Source organism: Camelus ferus, chromosome 36 (assembly GCF_009834535.1).
Source record: "Camelus ferus isolate YT-003-E chromosome 36, BCGSAC_Cfer_1.0, whole genome shotgun sequence".
NCBI classification, from domain to species: domain Eukaryota; kingdom Metazoa; phylum Chordata; class Mammalia; order Artiodactyla; family Camelidae; genus Camelus; species Camelus ferus.
Window position 1 is genome coordinate 20,793,181 of NC_045731.1, and position 15,730 is coordinate 20,808,910.

General features: G+C 43.1%; 1 long non-coding RNA gene across 2 annotated transcripts; it reads right to left on the bottom strand.

Annotated features, from left to right (window-relative positions):
* Positions 1 to 1,430: 1,430 nt before the first annotated feature.
* LOC116661748 lies at positions 1,431 to 14,490 on the bottom strand. Of its 2 annotated transcripts, XR_004317673.1 has the most exons (6): positions 13,189 to 14,490; positions 12,854 to 13,067; positions 7,352 to 7,597; positions 4,728 to 4,821; positions 3,704 to 4,118; positions 1,431 to 3,292 (listed from the first exon to the last, which is right to left on the bottom strand). It is a non-coding gene; the product is annotated as an uncharacterized LOC116661748 (long non-coding RNA). The 2 variants fall into 2 exon arrangements; XR_004317674.1 differs by lacking the exons at positions 7,352 to 7,597; positions 12,854 to 13,067; positions 13,189 to 14,490 and adding an exon at positions 6,680 to 7,058 and having other exon boundaries at positions 1,806 to 3,292.
* Positions 14,491 to 15,730: the final 1,240 nt, after the last annotated feature.

The window sequence follows — 15,730 nt, forward strand, 5'->3', positions numbered from 1 at the left end:
ACCATCAGGTCCACATTCCAGGCAGCAGAGAGGAGGGAAGAAAGGTGCTTCAGTTCCCTTTTGGGATGGTTCTGTAAAGTCCCAGGTAGCTTTCCTGCTTTTATCTTGCTTTAGACAGAGGGCTGAGAGACAGCTTGCTATGAGGTAAGCTCAACTCAGGACCAGCCTTCTCCCTCGAGGGGAGGGGAGGGAGTGGGCGGGGAGGAACCGATCATCCTGCACATGGTGTAAGACACCACGATGAGCCGCCGGGGGCCTCTGCAGTCCGCCCATTGCTTTGGGCTGCACTGAGCGGTTGGTAACGGTTGAGATTTTCACGTAGAGGTGCGTGTATGCTTGAACAATTGCTCGGTTCATTTAAACTAGTGGCTACCAGAGCACGTTGGAGAACACATTTGTTCTCACCTTCTAGCCAGTGACCCTCCCGCCAGGTTTCTGTCCTGCTGTTCATTTCCACGTTATTTTCCAAGACTTCCAGAGGAAATGTAAGCAGCCTGATGCTCAAATGCTTTTCTGTGTGATTCCCCCCTTGTTCTTTGAAGGAACAACAAATTGCCTAGAGAAGAGTGGACAAAATTCCAACCCTCCATTTCTTTAAAGCTCTGAGATTTGGTGTTAGGAAATAGAAGAAAATTCCAGAAACACCGTTAAGAAACATTATTTCTTTCAAATGTGATTTTGAACAGCAAAGGACAATATATTTTATAGAACAACTTTTAAGACAACTGAATTGGCAGTAAGTTCACATAATGAAACTTCCAACAAGTCTTTATATTTCTCCTGGAAATTCCTTGGCTCTTGGTGTAAATTATTAATAATTAATATCAGCTTTCTATTCTTTCTCTTCCTGTAGTTGTAGAGTTAACGTGAAAATAGCTTGTTGTGTCACTGAGAAAGCCTCCTGGTCAGCCTTCTAGTTAAACAGCTTGTGTGCGTTTCGGTGGCAGGTGTGCTAAATAGTAGTTTTCAGGCACTTGGGGGATGCCCATCACACCAGCACTGTGGGAGCCTATTTCTCACCCACGACCAGGTGAGACCCTCCTTTCCTCCGCTGCCTCGCCCAGCCCCCCGCATTCTGGTTCTTTCTCACCACCCATTTTCATCAGATTCAGCCCTGCACAAGCAGAGCAAGTCTTGGTTTCTCAAAGACCAGGATCTTAGTTCTAGGCTTTCTGTTAAAGGACAGTGTATAAAATCAGGCAAATTTATGTGTCTATTGAGGCCTCGGGATCTCTGCAATTAAAACAAGAACTTGAGTTACAATACTATTCTTTTCCACTTCTGAATTTCTATAACTCCACACAATAGCTTTTTTATTAATTAGCTAAAAATTTTTCCAGAATATATTTTCCTAAGATTCACAAATATCTGTTACTTTATATTTAAAGATGCTATATTTAAGAAATGGAATAATTATTTACTTTTAAAAAGTAATTTAAGTCAAGAAATGTTTGATACTGAATGTTTACTATGAGTTCAAGTATGTAAGCTTAATTTTTGTGGTACTGTCGATAAACCACACAACGTGAGAGTTGTGGGTTAAGTTTTATCTGGGGCAAAATGAGGACCAGAGCCCAGGTGTCAGCATCTCAGAGAGCTCGGAGGAACTGCTCTGAAGTTGAGGGGGAGTTCAGCATTATATGAGATTTCATTGAATGGGGACGTGCAGTCAAGTATACGTTAAGTCAGAGGCTGCTGCTAGTCGAGGAACAGGTGTCTCTGTTAATGATTTTAGTGCTTTTCTAGATAGGAGGAGATGCAAGAATTTGGGCTCATAAAATTTCCTGAAAATGTCTAACTATCTGAAAGATTTTCTGCCCATTTTCCCAGAGCACAGAGCGCCCCATTCCTGATCTCCACCCTGAACTACTTTCAGAGGGTGTTCAAGGTCAGCAGCTGCAGCGGCTCATGACTTAATCAAATCAGAGGCAGATGACAAGTGCCAATTTTTAGTTGACAATATGTATATATTGTAGGAAAAAATGTTACTTTCCAACCCTACCCCTGTTTTACTTTTAGTTAGAGCTCAACTGATAACTGTTAGATGACTTAAGTCAGATGAGGGGTGAAGGAGTCGTCTCGTGAGCCGGCCAGTGCTCTATGTCAGCCTCCTTGATCACATTCAATTTTCTTTCTGTTCAAACAGCATGCATCTGATTTTATGAAGTTTGGAGCCTGTCCTGAGCACATGGGGTCTGGAGGTGGCCCTGTTCCTGTGGTCTTTGTTTATTCTGTGAATTATGGTGTGAATCTTTATGTGCCCAAGCTTCATCATAATTTCAAACTTTAAGGATTTAAATATGGGAGATGGATGCCAAGTTCTGGGAATAGATTTTCAGGATAACAGCCAGGATTGGTAAAAAGTAGGGAGAATGGATACAGCCTTTAAAAAAGAAAAGTTATTTTACAATTTCTGGCAGATAAATTAAAGTCCTTGTTGGGATTCTATCAGGAATGTTTAATTGGGAGACCTACCTCCCATTTTCATGAAATAAAATAATTTTATTATTTGTTTAGTGCCTACTGTCTAACAAATAAGTATCCCCTTTGCATATAGTTTTATCGTTTAATCTCTACAAAGATTCCCTGGAGAACACACGTGTCACAGGTGAGGGAACCAAGATCATCCAGGGTAAGTGGCTGGAAGGCAGATGGGTTGGAGGGCTTACCCTCCTTCAGGCTGAGACAGAGACACCAAGGTTTATTGACAAGCGTGTAGCTGAAGTGGTTTATTTAATACTTTGCTTCCTTGATGAATTGGATCTCTTGAAATTGTTTATGTCTGGCTTATCTTCCCCTCTCTCCTCTGCCTCAGGACTTCTCCTCGTAAGTAGTATGAATTCAGCCTGAGCTGATTCAGGAAAATCAGAAAATAAAAAATTAGCCCACACAAATGACTGCTTAGTCCTTGTAATTCAGTACTTCCTAAAACTCTCAGAAACGCAAGGAAGGTGTGTTACCTCGGGGACTGAGTGCATTTGAAGAGTGAGAAATGTTAAGTGTGATCTGGTAAAGGCGCAGGCTCTATAGACAAAGATCCGGGTTTGGATCCTGGCTCCATCAAGTACTGGAAACATGACCACCTAGAGCCTCAGTTTCTTCATGTGTTAAATGGGCTGATGGAGCTCACCTCCAAGTGGTCAGGTCAAAATGAGATGGTACGAGTGACTCTCAGGCAGAATGCTTGGCAAAGTGCTAGTTGCTCTTGCTGCTTTATAATGTCCTCTTAGGTAATTCCGTTGTCCATTGGCTTGAGAATACCTCCTCATTTGATTTAAGAAAAATAGCATGCCTTAAGAATTTTAAAAATAAGGAATGAAGATTTACTGATTAATGCTGGGTGTATTTTTATAGGTCATTTATTTAAAAAAAAGTAGGAGTTCTCTAAAGAGAATTTATTCAGTGTGCCTAGAATATGATTCAGTTAAAAATGATTTTCCTTTAAATACTTTTCAGAAATTTTCTGTGATATTTTTCTTGAAAAGTACTTGAAGATTTCTGAGGAGGTTTTACATTTAGAAAAGTTTATTCTTGTAACAATTGACACATTAAATAAATGATTCATATCCCTGGACAGCATTAAGCCCTGGCTTTTTTTTTTAATATATATAATTTTGGTGGTTAGTTCTATGACATTTTATTGGGTAGAATTATCTCCCATTTCCATTTTACAGGCAGAGAAGATGAGTCATACGATACTCACTATACAAGAGAAGCAGAGGCTGATTAATTTGGGCAGAAGAGTAAAAGGGTGTGGAGAAAAAAATCCTTGACTCGCAAACTGGACGCATTCTGTGGTGCTGTGCAGCTGAAACGGATTTGATTTTGCTTCTGGGTTGTCCTAGGTTTCGGCGCATGTGCCTGGAAATGTCTCTCGGGCAAAGATGCTTATTTAAGAAGGTTGTCATTGTAAATGTTCTTAAGAGGATTAAACAAATTCCACAGCAAATAAATGAACATGTTTGGAAGGTTTTCCACCCTCATGTAATTTCCAGAAAACAGACATGATTCACTTGCTAAACCAAACACACAGGTACAATAATGAGCCTGGCTCACATGACTGGACAGCACGGAGGGAGCCTCATCTATTGGCGTGGGTTACGCTGCAGTAACTGCACCTGAAATTTTAATTAGAATTTATTTACAGCGAGTGCTGCTTCCGCGTTTTTCTCCCCAAAGTAAGGAAGCGCCCTCCTTGCCTGGCCATTAGTCTGCAGAGCCCCGCGGCTCACACACTCCCCTGCTCATCAGGAGGCTGATGGAGCCAGTTTGCTTAGACACACTTAGCTACACTCGCAGCGGGGATCATCAGTCTCTTCTGTGTGTTGATCTCCACGTGCAGGGGAGAAAATCGACTTTTGCTGCCGACAAACGCTAATTGACTACCAGTTGTTTCAGAGGGACTGTGATGTTGAAAACTGGTGTCCCATTCATTTTTATATGTTGGATGCTGACAAATTTCACGGCAACACCTGCACGGTAAGTACACCCACCAGGGAGGGTGTCGGAGTTTGAATCTGTGTGTTTTAGTATTCAGATCCTGGCACTGGTCAGTTTTCAGTGTTCTCGCTGGGTTTGGGAGACTGTTTCTGGAGCGATTTCTTTGGCTTCCAATAAATTTGCAAAGCCGTCTCCTTCAGTCGATTTCTGATGAGTTGAGTTGGGAGGGGCATGTGAAATTGGGGCGGGCAGAGAGGTGCAATGAAAACTAGCCACCATCTGGTTACCTTTCATTTTTTGTGGGCCAAAAATGCTTGTCTTCTTTTCTTTTCTCCTCCATCCATCCCTTCAGGTCAGGGAGTCGTCTTCAAGAATTTCTTCCTAAAATGTAAAGTAATGATGAAGGCAGTGTGTTTCTGTGGTTGATTTCATTTGATTTGCTTTCATTGTTAAAGATTTTCTGGTGAGGTTCTTATGAGCTCTTAAAAGCTGGAAGAGCAGCAATACCAAGGAGAGAAAGTCAGAGAAATGAGTCAGCGGCCCCTGTGAGGTCTGGGGGACGAGGGCAGGAGGTGGGGCAGAGGCAGCACCGTGGCCTCCCCTGCAGCCCTGAGGGCAACGTGCGCATGTAAAGCCAGCGTCTCTTGTCACCATGTGTTCTAACAGGACTCCCACTAAAGGAATGCGAGGAGATTTGGGGAGGCCTTACCTTTTACCCTCTTGCCAAACATCTTTAATGCTGACTGTATTTATTCAAGATGACACAGAGATCACCTGCAGAGCGTGAGGGAGCGGTGCTTGCTTCCTGTCTTGCCCGCCCCAGGCTCACTCATCAGACACCTGATTCTTGCAGGCACTGCAGTGCCCGTGGGGGGAGCTCTGCTCCTGGGGGTCTCTGCTCCTGTGGGGGAGCTCTGCTCCTCGGGGAGCTGGGCACGGGAGTGCGCACATTGAAGCCGGTCGCACCAGCGCTGATTCCACTCCAAATGGTGAGATGAGCCCTTTGTGTAAGTAGTAGAGGTGGGATCCAGAGTCTTCCTGTGTCTAAGGAGTTCTGCAGTAAAGCCAACTTGGAGGAAAGAAAGAAAATGCCTACTGTTCCATGACTGTGTCCTAAGGGTTTAAAGCTCACTGTGGAGCACACGTGAGATCTCATTCAGTAAATACTCTGGGGTCTTGACTCTGACTTGTCTTGAATTTGGCATTCTCATGTTATTTCTCTTAAAATATGTCTAAGCAATCATTTTTGTGTGATGGTTATGTGTGCGTAAGGGTCCTGAAGAAACTGTTGTGGATGGAAGTGTGGGCATCAGTGGTACCAGAAGGGCTGGTGGCCCTGGGGGCTGCCCGAGCTCCACACCATTTGTTACCAGCAGTCTTTCAGATTGCATCTTATTCCAGAGCTCATCGGGGCTCCCATCTCTCACTACGTGTCTTGAGAGAATATTTGTTCAGAGGGGAGGGGACGGGGTGCTTCCAAGTTTGGGTTCTGGGGTTCCCTGTCTAAAGGTGGCACTGGCACAAATCATTTATTCATGGAGTAATGAAGCCCCCCAGTCTCGTGGCTAATTGGGACTCCCTGTCCTTCTTCATGTTAGGAGCTGGAGGGCTTGGGTTAGGCCCCCAAACCTGTTTTTGGTGAGCTTTCAGCCCTATCACACCACCTGTGTTGTCCCGTTTCAGTCACATGACTTTGATTTTTGCAGGTAGGTGTGAATCCTGGATAGTGCCTGGGACTTCCAGGTTTCCCCTACAGTAGGGACACTGAAGAAAGTTCACCCCATATGGTGTGTTCGGGGGCCTCGAGGACAAGTAGGGACCCACAGACAGATGTCTGGATGGGTGGTGATCAGGCCCGAGTCTTGGAAGAACAGAGATTCCATTACTGTTTTAACAGTGAAATTGAGGGAGTAATTCTGGAAGGTCTGATGCAACTGAGATTAAAATTATTATATGGTTTTATTGTTAGCAGGAGTGGTTTTTAACCCTTAGACCCAGTCCCCCCTATTTATAATAAATATTTTGTAACATTTCTTTTCTGGTGCCCGGAAGTGAACGTCATAGAAAATGTAACCTAACTATAAATATGATAAACAAATAGACAGGTAGATGGAAAGATGTGGTGCCTAAATTCTTATATTATGGGGTATTTTATATTCTATGCTAATTAGTGACCTCTCAGGACAAAAGGCACATACAAAGGGAGTCACTTCTAATAAACTGTTTTTCCAAGCCTTACCTAACTGGGAAACAAGTGGCTTCAGAATGTTAGAGCACCTCCCAGGTCCCCGGGGAAATCTCCTTGTCAGAGTTACACTTGCTGATGGTGTCCTGTGCCAAGTGCAAGCAGATGCGGTTCGGAAGCTGCCCGGAGGCTGACTCCGGGGATTCCTTCTCCGTCGCAGCTGTGAGGGAGCCTTGCCTTTCCTGACCACAACCACAGAGGCGATTTTGAATCTCTGAAAACTGCCATACCAGTGTATATCACAACCCTCACAAGATACGTTGAATAAAGTAGAAAACTTTAAGTGTCTCCTTTAGGATAGAAATAGGGTATAAAAGAAATCATGAATTAAAAAATTCTAGTGCCCGAATAAGTGCTACATTACACTGGCTGCATTATAAGGTTAGACAACTTCATTACCGCTTTACATACGACATCTTGTAGTTAGATTTTATTTATATTTTTTTCCCTAAAGAAAAAACAATCATTTGATGAGTTCTTGTGTCAGAGGTGACGAGCAGAGAGCAAGTGTAAAACCGGGAATCGTGGTGCTGGTTAGTCTAAGACCATCTCCTTCACTGCGCAGATCATCTTTACTCATTTTACTGCACTTTTTGGAATCACATTCTCACTTGGAAAAACCCCTGTGTCAGTTGGATTTGCTAGTAAAACAATTATTTTTCTTACCTAGAACATCAGTGATGTTTTCAAGATGATAAAAAAAATTTGCCCATGGTATTTAAACAGTTGCTTGTTCCCGTAACTCATGGCTCACGGTCTCGTATTTGTCACAATTGGAGAACTGTGTTTTCTTTGTGCAAATTCTCATTGCTTTGGTGACGCAGGGACACTTGTCTTTACTGGATGGAGTATGATAGTAGTTTTTTGCATTCTCTCCCTAAATCTGGAGTCCTGTGTTATGTTTCCTGTTAACTTAAAAAATAGGAATATTGTTATTTACCTAAATATCTAACCTCACACCAGTGGTGCATATCAAATTGGTCCAAATAGGAATTCCAATATTAAATGAAACAGTAATTTCACAACCCACTTTTCCAAAAATTTGGATTGATGGTTCAATTATACCAGGGACATTAGCTGTTTTAATTGAATCAATCATTGCTTTCTTCAATAAAATTTTCCATTCCATCTGCTCTTTTGGTTTATTGTTCTTCAGTGTTTCATTTGCTTTCTTTCCCCAAAATATATGATTTTAGCTTTTGTCATTGAAAACCCTTACTGGTTTTGCTACCTCATGCTGGAGAGGAAGGCTTGTGACTGTTTTATAGTCACTGGTTTCATGGTTGTATGATTGCTTAATGCCATGTTGCAGGGGTGTGGAGACCTATTGAATTGTGTACATAAAAGGTTTAGTCTACACTGAGTGCAGGGTTAGTGTTCGCAGCCCATGTCATCAGTATCATAATTAATCCATTACAATCATCCTCTATTAATCAGTGTTTTCCTTCTAACGTCTCCAGGAGAGGAAATGTAGTAGTCTAAATGCAAATCTTTGCCAAACTTTCAGTCAATTCAAAACCTTTAAAGCTTTGCTGTCAATAGGACTGTGTGCCTTCTATCCCTAATTCTGCTCCTCCTGACCCAGGACACGGTCTCCACAGCTGATGATCCATGAGACACTGGATTCTTGATCCCATGGCTCTGTGTGTTCTGAGACATCTGGGGACTTCAGCACTGTTTTAGGGGCTTTGGGTCCCACCTCTTCATAGCATTGCTGAGATGAGATCTGTGGGTTCACCCTCATTCTTGAGTGTACGGTGCATTTTTTCTAGAACCAACACACGCCACCGTGGCAGCACTGCTTTGACCACGTGCTGGGACAGCGTGTGCTTGTCAGTTCTTGGGTTTAAATTTTCTGTTCTAATTTCTATAATGGGGTATATTGACAGATACACTCCATGTAAACAGAAGCTCTGTGGGGTTTTCAGCAACTTCTAAGAACATAAATATTCCTGAAGCAGCTAATCTTCCTCCCAACAAGTGAGGAGCAAGCCGGCAAGTCCTGGGTGCCTGTGGCGGCCAAGCTGTGCAGCCCAGGCTGCTCACCGAGGAGCAAGGAGAAAATCTTAAAAACCTACTTCCATGCTGTCTTTCACAGAATCTCAGAAATGAACGTTTTAATATCTAAAGAGGGGTGATTTTTTAAAATAAATTTTTTATTTTTTTCCTTTTTCAGTTTTATCAGGTAGAATTTTTACAGTTCAACTTCACATACACATATTGCATGTAAATACATGTATAGAGTATACTGCATTTTTTAGTTTACATATATGTACTAATTATTGTTTCTAAGAACAGATTAGAGCTTTAGATTTTTAAAATTAGTTACCAGAGGAATAAGGACATCTACAAAAGAATAAACAGAATATGGTAATCCAATCACAAAGGACAGTCAGATGTGCTTGCATATATTCAAGAAATCAAAACAATATTTAGTTCATTTGTGGTCTTATTATTATTGCTATTAATTTTAGATTCCCCATAAATGAAGTCATATGGCATTTTTCTTTCTCTTTCCACCCCACTTCACTTAGAATGACAGTCTTCATGTCCATCCATGTTGCTGCAAATGGCATCTTTTATGGCTGAGTAGTATTCCATTGTATATATGTATCACCTCGTCTTTATCCAGTCATGTGCTGATGGACATTTGTGTTGTTTACATGTTCCTTGTTCTATGTCCCTTCTGGCAACAATTACGGATTTTAAATATTTTCCACCTTAAAATCCTTCCTGAAGGAGATGTGGTAACTGGAATCAAAAACAGTTACAGCACAGGGTTGTTTGTGATGGGCCCTGGGGGCTTGGTAGAAAGGTTGGCAGAAAGGATTTCAGATTCTGATCAAATGAGTCCTCCTCTTGTAGCCCTGCTGACCGCCTCTCTCAAGGCCTGCCCTACAAGTCTGACCAGTCCCTTCTGTGAATCCTACTGTATTGTGCACAAATTTTGTCCAATTGGTGTCACCCACTAGGGACCTTAAGTGAGGCACCCAAGCTCCTGTGTTGGTTTCTTCCATCAGCCCTTAACTTCCTTGGGAGCCAGGACTGTCTCATTGCCCCAAGGATCCCTAATGCCTAGTGAGATGCCTGATAAAGCTGGTACTTAACGAGCACATGGGTCAAATGGAAAAACCTGATCAAAAAAAGGCCCTCATTTTTCAGACATGCCTACTTGAGCACATAGGGTAAAATGACATGTCTTCTTGGATTTGCTGTCAAATACTTCAACAAAGGACAAATAAAAGAACAAAGGTCTGAATAAAGGAAATATGGAAAAGTTTGTGAATTCCTTAATCTGGGTGATGGGCTGATTGTACTATACTTACTGATGTATACTTAAGTTAGTTTATAATTTTACTGTCATTAGCTGAATAGCAAGTATTAATACGTATTAATTGAAATCCTTAGAACTGAACAAACTTACCCCACACAAAATCCTTTATATCCTAGTAGTTTGTCTTTGAGAACTCTTTTCCCACAAAGACAGGAAAAAAGGGAAAGGCAGATACGTGCAGTATTTCCATGTTGTCAAAAGACCAAAGGCCGATACAAAAGAAGAGATTGTATAAAAGATAAAGAGGCTGAAATCAATGTCTGGAAAACCTAGCTAACAATCCTAAATGGCCCAACTTAACTAACCTCAGCACTGCTGCATCAAGAATGGGGCAAATAGCACCTAGTGGATTTTTTTTTAATAAATAAATAATAATCCAGTTCCTACCACAGGCAATTATGATAAGACTGAGTATAATTTCTAACACCAACTAGTGTATAAATCATAATTTCTACTTGATTCAAACTGCTTCTTCTATAAAATTTGAATCTTTTTATTCTTAAGACAGTTTTGTGGCCTATGACCTAGTGATAAAATTTTCAACTGGCTTGTATTAAAAAAGTTCACCATAGTGAGGGTTTATTACATCAAGTATTCCTTTTTGGGAAACCCATGTGCCTTGTCACTCTCTTTCATAAGATTTCCTGTGGAAAATTCAATCCTTCATTCAGGAAAAGGCTGAGCAATATATCTCATGGAAAACCTTCATAAACTGCAACACAAGAAAATGAAAATGACAGTGAGCAGCTCGTGAAGCCGGCAGACACACAGCGCACGGCTGTGTTCCCGCCTCGACTTTCTGTAACCAGCAGGGAAAATGTGCATTTCAAGAAATAGACATAAACAATTTTCAGGACCTGAGCACACAATTTCCCTTTCAGGGTTTAGCGGGCTTCCATTTAATTCTATGAGAAATGTTTAAAACAACAGAACAACAGCTGAGATAGGGTTTAAAGTAACTTTTATGTCTTAGTGAAAATAAAGCCAACTGATAGTTATCATTTTTACTTTATTTGATCTCACTCTCTTACTTTACCTCCCCAACCTCCTCCACAAAATGATGGTGAACATCCCCTCCTGGGTCAGAAGGCTAAGTAGAAAGTACCAATCAAATGGAGGTGTGCTTTGTTGTTTTATTTTTCAAAACAAACAAGTTTCATTCATGTGATTTAATAATTAACATCAGAAAAAAAGTCTACTCAATAAATGGTAGCCAACACATGTCATCATAGCTGCTCATCAGGATTGGCCCCACGTTACACACTTTTACATGGACATGTGCCATGTGCTGTCATGGGAAACGGTGAGTGGGGACAGGGCCTCTGCTCTCACAGGGCACACAGCCTGGTGGGGGAGGTGGTGTTCAATCATTGCCCTTTTTTTTTAATGTACTTACAAATTATGGGAAATGCTATTTAAAAAGAACAAAATAAGTCAATGAAAGTGAAAAATACAAGGACAGTATTTAGGCTGAGGGAAGACAGGGAACCTCTTTGAAGGGCTGACATTCCACTGAGACCCAAAGGACAACTCCGGTGCTGCAGGTGAAGGGCAGGGACACATTGATAAAGGGCTGATATCCAGAATATACCAAAATCTCTTTAAACTCAACAAGAAGGATGAACAACCTGATTAAAAAATGAGCAAAATGCCTGAACACAGACCTCATCAAAGAAGAAATCTAGATGCCAAAGAAGTCTATGGAAAGATGCTCCACAGCATCTGTCATCAAGGGGATGCAGACTGAAACAGCGAGGTACCACTGCACACCTGTCAGAACTGCCAAAACGCAGAACACTGACAGCACCGAATGCTGGTGAGGATGTGGAGCATCAGGAATTCTCATGCATTGTTGGTGGGAATGTAAAATGGCCCAGATACTTTGGAAGACGGTCTGGCAATTTTTTACAAAACTAAACGTACTCCTAACATATGATCCGGCAACTGTGCTCCTTGGTGTTTACTCGACGAAATGGAAACTTATGTCCACACACAAAACTGCATACAGATGTTAATAGCAGCTTTATTCACAATCACCAGAACTAAGAAGCAACTAAGCTGTTCTTCAGTAGGTGAATGGATAAACTGTGGTCCAGCCAGAAAATGGACTATTATTTGTTGTTAAAATGAAATGAGTTATCAAGGCATGGAAAGACATGGAGGAACCTTAAATGCATATTACTAAGTGAAAGAAGCCAATCTGGGAAGGTTCCGCAACTGTCTGATTCCCACTGTATGGTGTTCTGGGAAAGGGAAAACCACAGAGACTAAAGGATCAGTGGCTGTCAGAGGCTAGAGGGGAAGGAGCAATGAATGAGGTGCAGCACAGAGCATTTTAAGGTCACTAAGACAGACTACTCTGTATGATGCTGTGACGGTGGATACATGTCATTGCACATCTGTCCAAACCCACAGAGTGCACACCACCAAGTGTAAATCCTAGTGTCAAGTCTGGGCTCTGGGTGATGATGACGTGTCAGTGCAGGTTCACCCACTGTCACAAATGCACGCTTTGGTGCAGGCGTCAATAGTGAGGAGGCTGTGGGGACAAAGTGCAGTTCATACACCGAATCCAGCCCCAGCCACCGCTGTTAATAACGCTCTGTGGGTGTGTGGAATGTCCGGCTGCTCTGGCGTCTGAACAGCAGAGCTGAGCAGCTGCACCAGAGATCAGGAGGTTTACAGACCCTGAAATACTTACTCCCAAGCCCTTGACAGAAAAAGTCTGCTGAGCCCTGTTCTAAACGAATCAGGATTCACCCTGATGAGACAGGACAGCAGGGCCCAAACCAGGCATGGTTAATGGGACTGAAGCAATGTTTTAGTTCCAACACCTTTGCTGAAGTCCTGCGAAAACAGTGACAGACTGTAGCCAGGAAGCGTCTGCAGAAGGAGCCGGTAGCAGGCCTTCCCGCCAGGCTCTGGGATGCAGGGGGCCGCGAGCTGCACGGGGGCCACCCGCTTGAAGAAGGCGGACTTGCGGTGGAAGCCGATCAAATCATAGAGCACGGAGAGGATGCTGCACTGCTGAATTCTCTCCTAGGAATGCTGAAGCACAGGGAGAAAAGCAACAAGCATCTGAATGAAACATGTAATTGAAAAAAGACCCGTAAAATACTTTCCCTTAAAACAGAGACCCAATGACACAGGAAGGAAGAGGAAGGCTGACTTCATGCACTGATGGGACCGGATGCAGAAATGCAGGGAAGCAGCGCTTTGCAGACGCTCCAGACACCCTCTGGGCCCCACCTTTCCGAGTTCCGCCTCTCCTTTTATTAGAAAGGTCCGTATTCCCTGAAACAGAGGAATCTGCTACCTAAACATGGGACACAGAGAAGGGAAAGAGGAAAAGGAAGGGAAAGTAAAGGAACAACAGTTCATCTAGACCCTAGGGTTTGGGCGGGACTTTCACCAAACACACAACCTCTCAAAGCACAGAGCACACAGTGAGAGGCTGACAGAGTGTCTGCGACTTCTGCTCCTTAAACACCAGCTACCTGCCAGCACACGCTGTGCCCATTACTGAATCATTACAATCATTTCAGAAACTATTACTACCCCGGCTCACAGGCAAGGAAATCTGAAACTCGGGGAGGAATTATTATCATCCTGGACAAATTCCCACAGCCCAGAAGTGTCAGAGCCTCCGGCAGACCCTGGACTAAAATGCTCCTCATCAAAACGGGCCCTGAGCCTCAGGCTGAGGCCACGTTAGTTCTGCACGGGCCCAGAGCACGAGTCTGTGGGACAGGGAGTGGTCCCACTCGAAGTGCCAGGCCAAGGCCCTCAGGAACCTATGTAATGAAACCAAATCCCCAAACTCATTTCCAACGCACTGCCCTGTCCGGGAGGACTGCTCAGCACATCTGGCTTATCACCTGTGCACAGGCTGTGCAAGGGGCCCAGACAGTGATGTGACGTCCCAGTGGAAGTGGCTCGGAGACCGCTTCATCACAGGACAGACTCTCCCGGCTTCCAACGTTAACTCTCCATTCCATTTCCAACTGGAAAGTAAGTTTAGACTTGTTTTCCTCTCCAGAAACAAAGAGAGTGGTAAAATCAGCGGGAAACTCAAGACTGAGGAAGAGTCTCCTGGCCATTTGGAAGGATAGGCTGGGGAGGGAACAGAGACAGGGATCAGAAAGACCCGTGTTCCAGTCCAAAGTCTGCACATCACTCGCTTTGACAATTTCCTTATTAATACAGGTGATAAAATCTAATTATGATTGTTGGGAAAACTAAATGAAATAACGTATGCCACTAGCATAGGTGTAAAACCCTCCATGAGTGTTCCAGAAATGGACGTGACCATGGTTAGATACTGTCTGCCAAGTCTTGTGTGCTAAGCTCACATCAGCCAGCCAGAGATGTGCCAGAGAATGCCTCAACAACCAGCAGCCTTCTCCAACTTGGAAACTCACAGTGTCCGAAGAACAGGCAGTGGTGGATGCTTTGGGAAACTCTGGAGGTAGCACTACAGTGATGACTTAAAAAGCTGGGGAGAATTTAGGGGACCATACAGTTCAAATACAGAAAACTCATTCCATGTCTACAAATATTCATCTAGAGCCATGATGATTCAGAGAGGAAATACATATTCAAACATACATCATTTTCCCACATAAGTGCATCAAAACAATTTGGAAAGAATGTAACTTTCTTCTCTAGATCACACAGTGGGGATTACAAGGTTTGTACTGAAAGCCCTACGTGTAAATCATCTGCAAACGTAACTGGGTCCATTATCAGTCATCATCATTCGAAGGGAAGGATGAAAAGAACAAAGCCAAGCTAATACGCTCCGGTATTTTGTTGGGTTACGATGTCACAGAGGAGACGGACAGGTCATCAAGGAACCACTCTGCCGTGATCACGGAGCCAGGGAGCGGGATGGGCGGCAAGATGTAAGGCGCAGCCGTAGCTGTGCCCGCGCTTCTAGGCAGGTACCCAGTCACTTCAACAAGGTGTCAAAAGTGTATGCCCACGTCCTCATCACCTGTCATGCATTAAAGAGAAATGGAAACCTATAAATGGCCAAAAACCTCGGTGGGTACACCGTCCAAAGAGCAAAGTCACAGTTTGACAACTGGCCATCCCGGTTCCCTGGGATTCATTCTTGGAGAACCTTAAAAACCACTCTTTTGTCCTCAAGAAGTGCTGCCTACTTGTCCTATCTTTGGCTCAGGGATACAGCACGTTCACGTGGACTTGAATGTCTGCACAGATTTGACTGTCTTTCTCCAGGTTCACTTGTCCATTCTGAAGAGGCCTGAGTTAAGTCCAAATTCCATAAAATCAATTCCCTCCAGTGACAACTCAACGAGTCTGCAATTACAAACCAACTGAACAGGACTGTCCTCAGCTAAAAATGTCACCCACCCTTCACTGTTTTCTTAATCTCCTCTCCTGGCTAATTGCAACAGACTAACACCACCCTCCACCAAGTTCCCCGACTATGTCAAATAGAAAGTAAGGTCCATAAAAGAGGAGACAACTCCATAGTCACCTCTGAATTCCTAGCATATATTAATGTCAATAAATTGAACTATGATTATGGCTTCTTTCCTTTAAAACCTTTCTGGTTATTTAAATGAGACCATGGAAGGGAGGTGTTTGGGTCCAGTATCTTGATCCAGAAGACTCTGGAGGCCTTTTTCGGAATGGCTGCCCACTGATTCATTCAAAACACAACTTCTCTTTCCGGGAGGAGC